This window comes from Balaenoptera musculus, chromosome 12, assembly GCF_009873245.2.
Source record: "Balaenoptera musculus isolate JJ_BM4_2016_0621 chromosome 12, mBalMus1.pri.v3, whole genome shotgun sequence".
Taxonomy (NCBI): domain Eukaryota; kingdom Metazoa; phylum Chordata; class Mammalia; order Artiodactyla; family Balaenopteridae; genus Balaenoptera; species Balaenoptera musculus.
In genome coordinates this window covers 72,733,373-72,747,445 of record NC_045796.1, presented here as the reverse complement: position 1 = coordinate 72,747,445, position 14,073 = coordinate 72,733,373, and positions in this window count along the sequence as shown.

Below are 14,073 nucleotides of genomic sequence, written 5' to 3'. Positions count from 1 at the left end.
CGCCCTCGGGCTCGTGGGGTGGGGCCGGGGGCGGCCCCGCGCCCCGCGCAGCCTCCGCCGCAGGTCGGGAGCGCGCGTTCCCGCCGCACCGCAGCGCCGGGAGCCACCCGCCGGCCAGGCGGCTGGAGGCGGCGGCGGCGCTCACGCACCTTGCAGGAGCCGGTAACCGCCGGCGGGACGGGGCGCCGCGGGCGTGCGCCTCCGGCTCCCACGGTCGGCCTCGCTCGGGTTTGGGGGTGGTTTTTAGTTTGGCGGAGTTGGAGGATGGGAGCGGGGAGGGGAGATCTGGGGCTCGAGGGTGCCCAGGGCAAGAGTGCGGGGCCGTGGAGAGCACCCAAGTTCAAAGCCTTCTTCGCAGCGGGATGATGTGCGTGTCCTGCGCTAGGGCGTCGGAAAAGGCTGAAAGCGCGGCGCTTGGGGCTAGGGTGGGCTTCCTCCTCTCGCTCCTGCTCACTGACCCTTCACACCTTCTCCCGCCCGGGGGGAGAACGGCCAGCCCCGATGTGCCCGGCAAGCGAGAGAGCCCCCCGACCCGGGCGCGGGGGACCTGCTGGTCCAGTCGGAACGCGCCGCCCGCAGCCCTCGGGTGCGGACCCCCTGCCTTGGGCCGGGCTCTGGGAATGATGCCGGTTTGACTGTTGGTTAATTCATTTCATTTGCGCTGGGGCGCCTGCCTGCAGGTCATTTTACTGATTAGAGGGAAATACCGGTTTCGTTTTTCTCCCTGTTTCCGTCCTTTCTGCGTAATCAATTGAGGAAGACAAAGAGTCGCCTCATTAGAAACTTGTTCGGAGGCTTTGTGGTTTCCGCCACGGTTTAGATGACACGGGCAATCCCAGATAATGCTGTGGATTTCATCTGACGAAAACGAAACCTTCCGTGGTGTTCAGAAAGCAAAGCGAGCTTGGGGGAAATGTCCCTGCTACTCCAGGGAGGAGAAGGGAACTCCCACGTGTAAATTAATTCTCATGAAAACCCTAAAGGTAAGTGGTCGTATTTCCAGTTTCCCTGTGAAGAAAATTAGGTTGAGATATTGAGTAAGTTTTCCCAGTTGAATCCCCCAGTTAATGCTGAGGAGGAAGGGTCTGGAAACTAGGACTGTGAACCAGTGGCCCTTAGGTACATCACTTGGGGGCGCATCACTGAGAACGCAGGCAGGAAAGGCCCCCGGCTGTAAGGATTGGGTCCCGAACGCAGGAGAGGCTGCCAGGAGCTGGGGTGCCCAACAATAAAGAGTTTTGTTCGAATCGGGAATATCATCCAGTGTTTATGGAAGATGAGGCGATATTAACAGGTGACAGGGGAAGGCTGAGTTGCTACCAATAGATTTCCTTCTTTTCAATGTGAGAAGGGCAGCCCAAATCCCTTTAAGAGGATCTGGAAACCCTGAAACCAGGCTGGATTGTTCAAGGCCCAAATAGCAGGCATCCTAGAGCAGTGAAAGCTTTCACAGTCCCTCAGAGCAGGCTTGAGAAATGAGAGCAGAGCCAGCAGACTTCAAAAGAAGGAAACACTGAATCCTGGCAGCCCTCCAGAACAAATTCTTAGAGAAGCTAGCTCAAGACCACCTAGGAAAGGATTTACAAATTCAATTTATGCCAAACGGACTTCTTTCTCTTTTCTAGCAACCTACTGGGGCTGTAGATTGGGGCATGCCATATCCACTGTGGGTTGTGACCTTTAGTGGAATGCTATCAGTGTAGTGAGTTGCACCAGCATTTTTTAAAACATGAAATTCAATAGAAGGGAAGAGAAAGCATCAGAGTGCATTGTTTGTGCAAGGGCAGGTATTGTTTTATGAATTGTGTGTGTGTGTGTGTGTGTGTGTGCGCGCGCGCGCGCGCGCAAGGTGTGTGTCCATTGTTTATCGTACTGCCTCTGCATGGGTGTGCATACCTAACCCCGGCTGCCCCATTGTTTCTTCCAGGCTAACTTCATCTGCTCACAGTGGGGGGCTGTCTTTTACCTTGCAAATAATATCATCAACACCTTCTGGAAAGTGTAAACTTCCTCCTCCCCATTTCTCTAGGCCCCCAGATGTTGAGATATTTTGCCAATCGGAATTCTCAGTCCCCTCCCCACTCCCCATCATGGATGATCTAAAGTGTGTCCTGCCTTTGCAGAGGCGTTTTACGAAATATCATACTATCCCTAAGGATAAGGCGTAGGAAGAGTGGACACACCACAAGGCATCGTCCCTGAGTCTGCAACTCCTGGTGTCACTCATCAGGAGAGAGACATAGAGGGGACATTTATCAGAGCTGTGGCAATTACAGATCTGGGAGGATACTCTCTGAGACCCATTTTATCTCTGGACAAGAGATAATAATACTAGAATGTTTTGGCTCACAGTAGGGTTGAAGGTCCTGTTCTGCATTTGGGTTCAAAGAATCAATGAAAAAAGTAAAGGATGGGGTGGCCCCGTTAAGCAGCATTTCATGTGAGAGAAGAAACCCGAGGGTCTTAATGGCCCACCAGGCCCGAATGAACCGTCGTGTGAAGTAGCTGCTCAATAGCAAATGTGGGTTGTGAGAGCAGTGATAAGGACAGGGCTTTTTTAAAAATAGATATTCTCATGGAGCTTATTACGTGTCAGGCAGAGTTATAAGTGTTTTGTAATTTTTTCTCAATCCTGTAGCACCCCCATGAAGTAGGGAATATAATTATCACCATTCCCATTTAACAGATGATGAAACTAAGGCACAGAGGGATTAAGTATTTGGTCCAAGATTACATAGAGGATCTATGAGATGCTAAAATGATGGATGTTTTTTGAAAGTCTCAGTTTAATTATTGCTAGTGTCTGTGTTACCCAGATCTATGTAATTTTCCCCTGCCTAGAGAACATTGGTACATTTCATAACCCTTCAAGTGAAAATAATTTATAAGCCTCAAGTAATTATTCTCCCTAAAGGTGTGCTTGTTTTCCTCATGCATGTACTTGGGAACAGCAAAAACAACAATTAAAGGCAAAGGTGGGGCAGCTGAGGGAGCTGCTTCCTTAAGGATTGGCTCTGAATTTGCCTGGTTGAATAAGAAAAAATAACTAGGAGATGAGTGAGGGTATTGCTTATAAACATTACCTGTCTTTCTCCTAACCTTTGTGTAGATTTTCCCAGAAAATATAATTTTATCTTCTGTTAAAAAAAAAAAGGAAAAAATCAGAAATTTATGATGAAGATCTGAAAGTCTGGAAACTACTAGAAACTATATCATGTAAACCTACATATATTCCTACCAGAGCTTCTTTAAAATTTCCACTAAATTACCTCAACAGGCGAGGAGAGTTATCCCGTTTTTCTGGGAGTCCAAAGCGGAGGCCAAGGCTGCCAGAAGCAAGTAGATGTTTATCTTGAGCTTCCATTTGATATTTGCAGTTTACTTTGTAATGTGTCTGCACTTTTTTAATATAAAAATGTCTTCCAAGTTTTCTCTTAAAATTGATGCTCCAGGAGGTTGAACCAGGTGTGACCCAAGATTTGGGGGCTATTTGACACCCTCAGTCCTAGGAAAACAGAGGGGAGACCTAGGAGGGATTAGATCGTTAGAAAATGATCATTAGAAGGTGTAGCTTTCCTGCTACTCTGTCTGCAGCTCTTAAACCACTGCTTTAGTTTAATTTCCTTTTCTGTAGAACAGAGATTGAAATACCTGGTCCCCTTCCTTACTTGCTTGTTTGTCAAAGGAATGATTCAGCTCAGGGCTGTAAGGAACAGTGTGTGCTGCTTGGAGATAGAGTCCATCAGCGATAAATACAAAGTAGGCTTGTTTGCCAGATCATCCTCTAAGTGATTTAAGAGATGGCCAATCTCGCTCTCCTTAGTCTTACTCATGCCAGGAGTTTCAAAAATTCCACTAATTAAAATGGAAAGGGCAGTTGTTTCCCTAGTACCATTAAAACGTTAATTCATCTGGCTGTCATGCTTTATACTAGCATCTGTATAAATCAGTATGAGGGTTCAATAAGAGGCACCAAGGGAGTCTGATTTATACCGTCTCGTTATTAAAATGACAGATTTAAGTAATCCACGTGATGGGATTTGAGAAAAGGGAAAGAGTCCTCGGGGGCTGAGATAGTTGGACAGAATTCCATGGGGGAAACGGTGACTGAGCCCTACCCTCAAAGGTAGGCAGTAGTCTGGAGAGTGGGAGATGGCAGTGCAGGTTGGCAGGTGGGACAGAGTGGGCAAAGACTCAGAGGGCCATCTCTGAGGGTCCCCCCACCCCAGGCTCCTCTGCCATAATGAGCCCTTCCTTTCTTAATGACTGTGTTGCACCTGCTATCTGTTTGTGTCATCGGGCTTTTTTGATGCTTCTCAACCTGTGTGTGTTTGTGTGTGTTTAAGAGGGTGAAATTCAGCAGGGGAAAGCATGGTTCTAAATTCAAGCCTGAATTCTCTGAATTCTTTGAGGGTACAGGCCTTGACTTTTCAACCGCCACTAAATCACTCAAAGTCAAGCTCACAGTGTTGAGAATATCCTTGTTGGGCTGAATTGACTCATACTAATTTTAATGTGTTCATGTTCTTTCTCCTTGAAGGACATGGTGATGAGGCCATGATAAATGTAGTGGCTAAAGATGGCATATAGTGGGATAGATTAATGGCATTTGGTTTTCTTTCCAAAAATGTATTTGTTATTTGGTGAGAGTAGGAGTGATTGGTATAAAGTAAGTTATTTTTAATGGCTTTTCTAGGAGAGTTTGTCTAATTAACTCATCAAAGAGAACATTGGTTTTAAAAAATTACTTTCAGCAGCTGTATTAGTATGCTAGGACCACTGTAACAAAATACCTGAATCTGAGTGGCTTCAACAACAGAAATTCATTGTCTCACAGCTCTGGAGACTGGAAGTCCAAGATCAAGGTGTCAGCAGGGTTGGTTTCCTCTGAGGACCATAAGGGAAGGATCTGTTCTGGTCCTCTCTGTTTAGCTTATAGATGACCGTCTTTCTGCTGCCTCTTCACAAGTTTGTCCCTGTGCATGAGTGCTCCTGGTGTCTCTCTGTGTGTCCTAATCGCCTCTTCTTATAAGGACACCAGTCAGATGGCATTAGGGCTCATCCCAACAGCCTCATTTTAACTTAAGTACCTCTTTAAAGACTCTGTTTCCAAATATAGTCACATCCAAAGGTATTGGGAGCTAGGATTTCAACCTATAAATTTTGGGAAACACAACTCAGCCCATAGTAGGACCTTATCCATATTGTACTACACACACACACACACACAAACACACACACACACATATACATACATACACACACAGTTTTCACAAACAGACACACATCATTGAGTTTGTGATGCAAGTGGAAAGCAACTTAGTCTTTTATTAAGCTCTAGAGTCATAGGTCTGGAAGGGAATTTCACTACAGCTCTTTTAGCCCTTTCTCTTTGCTGTCAGAGAGAGTGAATATTTAGGCCATTCCAGGTAGCTATCACATGAGTGCAGTGGCCAGAGGCAATGTAGTGCAGACCTGCATGGAACTGTCTGCTTGCTGTGAAAATACTGATGCCAGACAGCCGACTTTCCTTTCTTGCAGAGGACTGACTATTTTTACTGTGAGATTATATCTCTCCTACTTGGAGGGTGCTTAAAATAACTTTTTGTCTATGAAGTAATAATTGTTAATGATAGTTGTTTTTTACACGTTTCCTTACTTGGCAAAATATAAATGTCAGCATTCCAATTTTCCGGGTCCATGAAATCCAGCTGGTCTCCAGGAAGCATTTCCCAGAGACTGGAGCCGGTTTTATGAGATTGAGGCACTTCCTTTTTGTCCTGGGGAAGCAACAGACTTTAAATGTAATCCATGAGAAGGCCCCGGAAGCTTCGGAAGAATAACTGGTGGTGGACTTATGCTGAAATGCAGTGGGCTAATGACACGGACCATAGGAGGTGAAACTTATAGAAAGGAGAGACTGGGAAGCAGTCTATTTCCAGGACTAGTCCGAGTGGGAGGACCACGGCTGGCACAGCATAAATATTCTGCCAGCTTCTCCCTGGCATAGGGAAGCGTGATTCCTCACAGCCAGGACAGAGTATTCCTTTTACTTGGCAAGAAGGTGCCACAAGGGCTCTTGAACAGAGCAAAACTGGATCTTTGAAGGTTGGCCGTGGAGGAAGGACCCACACGGGGAGGGTTCCTGGATGCCCCAGCACCATCTTTTGTCCTCTGGGTGGGCTTTTACTTTGGGGAGCTCTCAGTTACCCTCCCCCAGCCCTAGTGCATTGGTCAGGAAATGTTGATTTTTATTATTATTCTTTTCTTATTTAAAAAATTTTAGAACATTTTTTTGAGTGAAATATACATAACATAAAATGTACCATATTTGAGCGTACAACTCAGTGGCATTAGGTACGTTCACAGTGTTGTGCAACCATCACCACCATCCGTCTCTAGAAGTTTTTCATCTTCCCAAACTGAAACTGTATCCATTAAACAAAAACTCTCCATTCCCCCCTTCTCCCAGCCTTTGGCAACCACCATTCCACTTTCTGTCTCCATGAATCTGAGTGCTCTAGATACCCCATATAAGTAGAATCATGCAATATTTGTTCTTGTGTGTCTGGTTTACTTCACTTAGCATAGTATTTTGAAGGTTCATCCATGTTGTAGCATATGTCTGAATTTCCTTCTTTTCTAAGGCTGAATAATATTCCGTTGCACGTACTACTACATTATGTTTATCCGTTCATCCAGCAGTGTACATTTGGATTGCTTCCTCCTTTTGGCTGTTGTGAATAATGCTGCAATGGTGAGGTACAAATATCTCTTGGAACCCCTGCTTTCTGTTCTTTGGAGTATATACCCTGAGGTGGAAATGCTGGGTCATAAGGTAGTCCATATTTACATTTTTGAGGAACCACTATGCTATCTTTCATAGCAGCCGCACCATTTTATCTTCCTAACAACAACACACAAGCGTTCTAATTTCTCTGCGTCCTTGCTAACACTTAACTGTTTTCTGGTTTGGGTTTTTTTTGTTTGTTTGATAATAGCCATTTGAATGGGTGTGAAGTGTTATTTCATGATGAAGTACCAATTTTTTTTTTAATAAATTTATTATTTATTTATTTATTTACTTACTTATTTTTGGCTGCGTTGGGTCTTTGTTGCTGCGGGTGGGCTTTCTCTAGTTGTGGTGAGCGGGGGCTACTCTCGTTGCGTTGCACGGGCTTCTCATTGCAGTGGCTTCTCTTGTGGAGCACAGGCTGTAGGCGTGCAGGCTCAGTAGTTGTGGCTCGCGGGCTCTGTAGTTGTGGCTCGCAGGCTCTAGAGCACAGGCTCAGTAGTTGTGGCGCACGGGCTTAGTTGCTCTGCGGCATGTGGGATCTTCCCGGACCAGGGCTCGAACCCGTGTCCCCTGCACTGGCAGGCGGATTCTTAACCACTGCACCACCAGGGAAGCCCCGAAGCACCGCTTTTTGATAGCTGGTTCTTTGACTTGACTCTAGTACTTTAAAAAAATTAATTAAAAGTGATTCAGTATATACATATATACATATATAATATATAATATACATATACATATATTCATTCTTTTTCATTGTAGTGCTGCAGTGAACACTGTGGTACATGTCTCTTTTCGAATTATGGTTTTCTCTGGATACATGCCCAGGAGTGGGATTGCAGGATCATATGGTGGCTCTATTTTCAGTTTTCTAAGGAACCTCCATACTGTTCTCCATAGTGGCTGTACCAATTTACATTCCCACCAACAGTGTAGGAGGGTTCCCTTTTCTCCACACCCTCTCCAACATTGTAGTTTTGATTTGCATTTCTCTGATATTTGGTGATGTTGAGCATCTTTTCACATGCTTTTTGGCCATCTGTATGTCTTCTTGGAGAACGTCTATTTAGATCTTCTGCCATACTTTTACGGAAGGCTCAGGAATAAAGCAAAAAATAAATAGTGATAGGAACACAAAAAACCTAATTATAAGAGAGTGGTCAATTTGGGATTCTACTGGTGTCCTCAACATGCCTAGACTATTTTGAAGTCCAGACCAAGAAAAGCAAGGTCCAGAAAGAGGCAGGAGTTCACTAACCAGATGACATTTCCATGGTGGGGACACCAACCCCACCACCGGTGAGAGTGTCCGCACTTTGTGGCTGCAAACAGGGCAATCCATGTTGGGATACAGGACAAGCAGCAGAGCATCCTGTGTTGTGTGCAATGGGGTATATTATGTAACATGACTCCTTTGCCCTAATTCCACATTCACCAGCTAATGTGGTGAATCTAATCTTCAATTTTGTTTCCCAGACTGTGTAAAACACGTGCTCTGATCTGCTTGGCCATTTTGTTCGTTATTGTCATTCCACAAATGGATGCTCTGGTTACAAATCATTCTCCTTCGCTTGGTCAGCGTGAGCGCCTCAGCCCTGGAGGACTGTGGAAACCCAGCTCCCTAAATCTGCAGAGCTGAGGGCAGTGTGCCTGCCACCTCCACACGCATCTCAGAGCCGTGCCTTGTCACTTCTCGGGAAATCCTTCCCAGATGGAGCCTTTACAGCCTCTTTCTTGGGTGTTTTTTCCCTGTGTGGGCCTGATGTTCTTCTCTCTGTCCAGCTGAAGTCTCTGTTAGAATGGGAGAACTCTGCTCTAGGGTTTAGGGTTGAGAAAGGGTGAAAGAAGATAATTTTGTGGCTTTTCCACATCATAAGAAACTGACTCGATAAGTACTTATTGCATGTCTGATATGAGCCAGGTTTTGGGTGGGTTACTGGAAATACAGCGGTGAGCAAGCAGGGGAGGCCCCTGCCCTGATGGAAAAGAGACCAGAAGGAAGAGAATGCCGCCGGAGGATTGGTTCGTGCGCTCTAGCATAGCCTGTACTGTGGTGTGCAGAGGTCTGTTACCATCTCCAGAGACCCCCAAAGAGCTCAGGACAGCCATTGTGTCCCCCCCTCCCCTCCAGTAGGTCATGCAATAACCGTTTGCTGGGCTGACCCAGGGAGTACCACAGAGCCAAGAAGCACCAACTTTAAAAAGTACTTTTCAGCCTATTTACGACTATGTAGGTGCCCAGAATATAACTAGAGGAGGTGGGGGTAGGACCCACCCCTTATCCTCTTATCCTCTTTGAGGCAACAGCTGGTGGAGGAAGGATGCCCGCTCGTTAATTCAGCATCTCTGCATTTCAGGTATTGGCTGAATATCTAGCTGTACGAAATGTTAAGTTTCGTCTCTAGTTTTAGAAGTTGTTCTTCTATTGGCATTGATTCTGATATTCAGACAGGAAATCTTAAGGCTTGCAAACACTTTTTGTTCCATGTTTTGTTCCTAGAAATAAGCTGCTGCTGTGCAGGGGAGAAGTGGGGAGAGGCGGGGGGACGACGCATCCAGAATTTCTCTGCCAGCTGCAGCCACCACGTTTTTGAAGTCTGCTGAGTAACTGAGTGCTTTCTAGGAAATACCCAGGAAGGCATAAACCTTGATAATGTAGAGAAATTTGGGAGGTATGTCCTTTTGAGAAGGGAGGAGGAACCGTGTGTGTGTATGTGTGTGTGTGTGTGTGTGTGTGTGTGTGTGTGTGTGTAACATCTCTAGCCTGAAGTGAGTGGCCAGAATCTCAGACTTCAAAAGTAAGATACAGGCTCAAGTCAAAAGATAATAGTTAGGAGGAGGACTAGAGTCTAAAGTCCTGGAAGCATTGCCTCTTTAATTGAAGAAAGTAAAAATCCACACCCTCAAAAGAAGTTGCTGACTTAAAATGGATTCACAGTAAAGGAATCTGCAAACTTGAGAATTAAAGTGACAAGTGCAGGTAGAATGTGGTTTGCACGGAATCTATAAAAAAGAGCAGTGTTCTGAGAAGAAGACCATGTCAGCGTTTGTTAAGCACTGCCCTGGGAGGGGACCTTGGAGGTTCGGATTTTAGGGGTCAAACGGATTCCTTGCTGGGATATAGTGCCTTTTAGAAATGCTTTAGGAATATCCAGCTGGCTCTGGTCTAACCATGAGCCCGACTCATAACCTTGCAGACTCTCATTTTCTCTGTTTGGTCCTCCCCACATAGATGCAGGTAAGCTGAGTGCACCGTCAGTTCTGATTGGGTGCCTGGTCAGACCTCTGCACAATGAGGGAATTAAGCTTCTAAAGCTGTGCTTCTGAAGTTCTGATCTTGGGCTCCTCAGTGACCAGAATGTAGCCTGGCCAGACTTTACCTTTGGTTTTTTGGATGTCTTGGCTGGGAGAGAGAAAGGGTGATGGGTCAAGAGTGTGACTTCTCTGTTGTGATGGGGATAGTTGTTCCTAGGAATAGAAGGAAGAAAGAGATAAGAATAAGTAATTAATGAGACCTTCATGGCCCAGGTCAGAATGGAGGTTGGCATTCTGGGTGGCATGCCCACTTCTGGAATTTGGGAATTGAACAGAAAGAATATAGAATGACTGCAATTGGGAATTTTGATCTCATATCCAAATGGGTCATTAGATCTGCCTCAATGCAAGCTGATCACCTTGGGTCTTTGGGTCTGTGGCACTGGCCAACAGCTGCTTGGAGTATCTTCCTGGCTGTGTTGTCAGTTTTGTGTGCGTGTGTGCACATGTGCTCATTTTTTAGGGTTTATAGGCATCTTTTGGTTCTCTCTTTAATGTGCTAGTCCCGTGCCTGAGTTGATGGCCACTTGGAAAACTCACGTGCTGATGTCTACCCCTTAACATGGAAATAAAGGTCCAGTTCCAAGGAAACAGCTCCCCTGGCCCATGTACCCAACATGACCCACCAAGGCTATTGATGAAGAGTTTTTAGTCACTCCATGGGAGGTTCCATGTCCATATACATCTTCCCAAATTCAGGGAGGTGGAGAGAATTGCTTGACCTGTCTTTAAGAAGGCAAGAGGGTGCCCAGGAGTGGTATGGGAATCTGGGTTGGAGGAGGAAAGACTGGATAATTGAAAGAAGAGATGAAAGTGTTGGGAATGTGGGTGGGAGAAGAGGATTGTTTAGACTGCCATGAGAGGTGTCTGGGACCTGCTAATAGCCCTCTCTGTTTGCGTTTGAGGTCTTCCCTCCCTCTCACACCCCCATAAGCTGGCCTAAACTACCCTGTGCACACCTGGAAAAGGTAAACTTCCTTTTCAGGTGGGGCTGTGAGGTGCAGTCATAATGTTTCATTATTGTTGTTGGCAAGACACTCAAAAGATCAATTAGTCTCTCCGTGCAGCTCCTGGAGGCTTGTTTGGGATATGTTTCCTCTGGAAGAAGTTAGTTTTAATGATGCTAATATTATGAAGAAACCTGACATTAGGAGAATCTCAGGAGGGGGTGTGCAGGAGCAGGGTGGGTGCACAAGGCAGCCACACACCGAGCCCTGCGTTTCCTGTTTGCTGTGTTCTGAAGAGAGCAGCTGTCTGATTCCAGCACCCCGTGAGTAAGCCTCAGTGCACACCCCCCTGCCTCTCCCTCAGTGTGTGTTAAGGCCCAGACATTCCTCACTGTGATGAGAATATCACCCTCTGGAGGCTGATACCCAGACATGCTGGCAGTTTCCAAATGGTGAAACAGTGCTAGCTTCTGTGTCTGCAAAGCTCAGAAAGGCAACCCTGAACTACGACAGTGGACATTATATACAAAATCCTGCCTTCTGTTTGTTGTTTGTCCCTGTGCATGTGATGGCTGGCCCAAGCTGGTTGATCTGAGACTTGCATGAAAACATTACCTCATGAACTTTTTCAAGGGTGCGAGGTGAAAGCAGAAGCCAGAGGTTCCATGCTCCAAATCTATCTTTGGAATTCAAGAACTGAGAGGAAATAGCCAGTGAAAACACAAGCCGCTCCTTTTATCTGAAGTCCTCCACAACGGTGGCTGCTTGGGTGGGAGGGGGGTGGCCGGCATCCTATTCTGCTTCCCCAGAGAACCTCTTGTCTCCAGGCATCTGTCAGGTGTCCTCTCTTAAAGGGCAGCCTTTCCACTCTCAGGACCTTTTCACCTGTGGTCTCCCTCCTTAAATAGTTCACTTAGAAGAACAGGAATGGTGTAAGGGAGAGAAAAAGAAGGAATGAAGAGACACTGTCTCTGTGGTAGGTAAGTGGTTGATGCTTCTTGGTATCTGACCCTTTTACAGATATTTTGCTTGCTAGTTCCTGGCTGGCCCTGTGCAGGTGGTGCTAATGCTTCTTCCTGAGCCGATAGGAAGACCCTCTGGTCCCATGGGCCTGGGAGGCCACGGATGGGGAACCACTGTGCACGGATGTGGAGAAGAGCATAGCCATGGGGAGTGATGCTCAGAGCATGGAAAACACTCTCTCATCTTTATTTTCTCCATTGTTTCATGTACTTTTTTCTATTTTTCTATTTTCTATTTTTGACACCAGATGAAGCCCAGTGCCTCCCTCTGCTTATTACATTAGCTGTAATGCTGATTTCCAATAAAAATGATATGCTCAAACCAGACTTCATCTTATTTTCCTTAAAAAAAGAGAAATTATTACCATATTTTTGACTTGATGAAACATCATGAATCCCATGATGTACGTTTCTCATTATGATTTTTAAACCATTGAAATGAATGCCTTTTGACTTATTTTTTATTATAGTAATTTTATTCATTTGTCTAGACCACACAGATCAATTAAGCACATGGTGAAGTTGATAGGAACTGGCTGACAGGGGAGTTGGTGTTGTCTAAAGGATAAACCTAGGCTTTTCTATCCCAGACTAGCATTTCTTAGCTTATAATAATAGTGCTGGCTACTCTTGGTTGATCTCAACCTGGGTCCTGGCTATGCACATTTCATGCAACATCACATTTAATCTTTACAGCAACTCCATCATGTAGGTACTGTTATCACCTTCATTCTCCTGATGGGAAAACAGAAGCTCAGATCATTTTTTTCCCATGGCTCTCAAGGCGGGGAGGGGTTGGCAAACTTTTTCTATAAAATATCAGAAAGTAAATATTTTAGGTTTTTGCGGCTCTACTACCTCTGTCACAACTACTCAGCTGTTATAGTGCTAGAGAAGACAAAAGATACAAAAACAAACGAGGGTAGCTGTGTTCCAATAAAGCCTTATTTATGGACTCTGATATTTGAATTTCACATAATTCTCTCAGGTCATGAAATAATATCATTCTTTTGATTTTTTTCCCCAACCGTTAAATATATTAAAATGTTTTTCACTTGCAGGCTATACAAAAACAGGTAGTGGGCTGGATTTGCTGATTCCGGTGTAGATGACAAGAGTATGCAGAGAAGGCGGGGTGGGTTAGGATGAAATGGTAGGAGGGATACTCCTGCCAGAGGGCACAGTATGTGTGCCCGTTGCAGGGAGCATGAAGTATTTGAGGAACTGCAAGAAATCCAAGTGCGGCTTGGTATAGGGTAGGAGGCAAGATGAGAGGAGACAGCAGGGCTCAAGCCATGACCTTGTAAGGCATTTTAAGGATTTTGGACTTTGTCCTTGGAGCAATGGGAAGCCATTTAAAAGTACTAAGCGAAAGAGTGACAAGGGCAATTTGCCTTTTTAAAAGATCTTTGGCTGATGTGTGGAGAATGGATTGCAACAGATCTGTAAGAGTAGAAGCAGAAAAAACAGGAGGCTCAAGAAGTGGGCCAGGTGGGTGATGATGGTGTCAATTAGTGACTGTAGCCAGAACCACTTCCTTCCAACAACAGGAAGTCAGGATGGTCGGTTTTGCAGATGAGGAAAATGTGGCTGGGAGAGCTGCAGTGTCTTCCCTGGCAACATAACAAATGGAGGGAGAACAATGATGAAGACCCTCGTCTATTTCATCATCAAGGGAAATCAACTCTTGTTCAAATACTAGAAATGCCAAAGAAGATATGGTGGTAATGATTTTATGTTATTTTTGTTCCGGTATTAGGAAGGTAACTGAATCCTTACTCAAAGGTCAGCTTTTTCTTAAAATTTGTGTAGCTTTCTTTCCCAAAGGACAATTGGTATATTCTCTTCTACCTTTGGAGGAGTGATTCGCCTGGCTGGGCACTCAGAGTCACCCTCTAATTCTGATACTGGCACGCGTCTCTGGGTCAGAGCACACCATCTTTTGAACAATAGAATGTGAGGGTTTGGAGTCTGTTTCTGTGGGGTCCAGGACTGG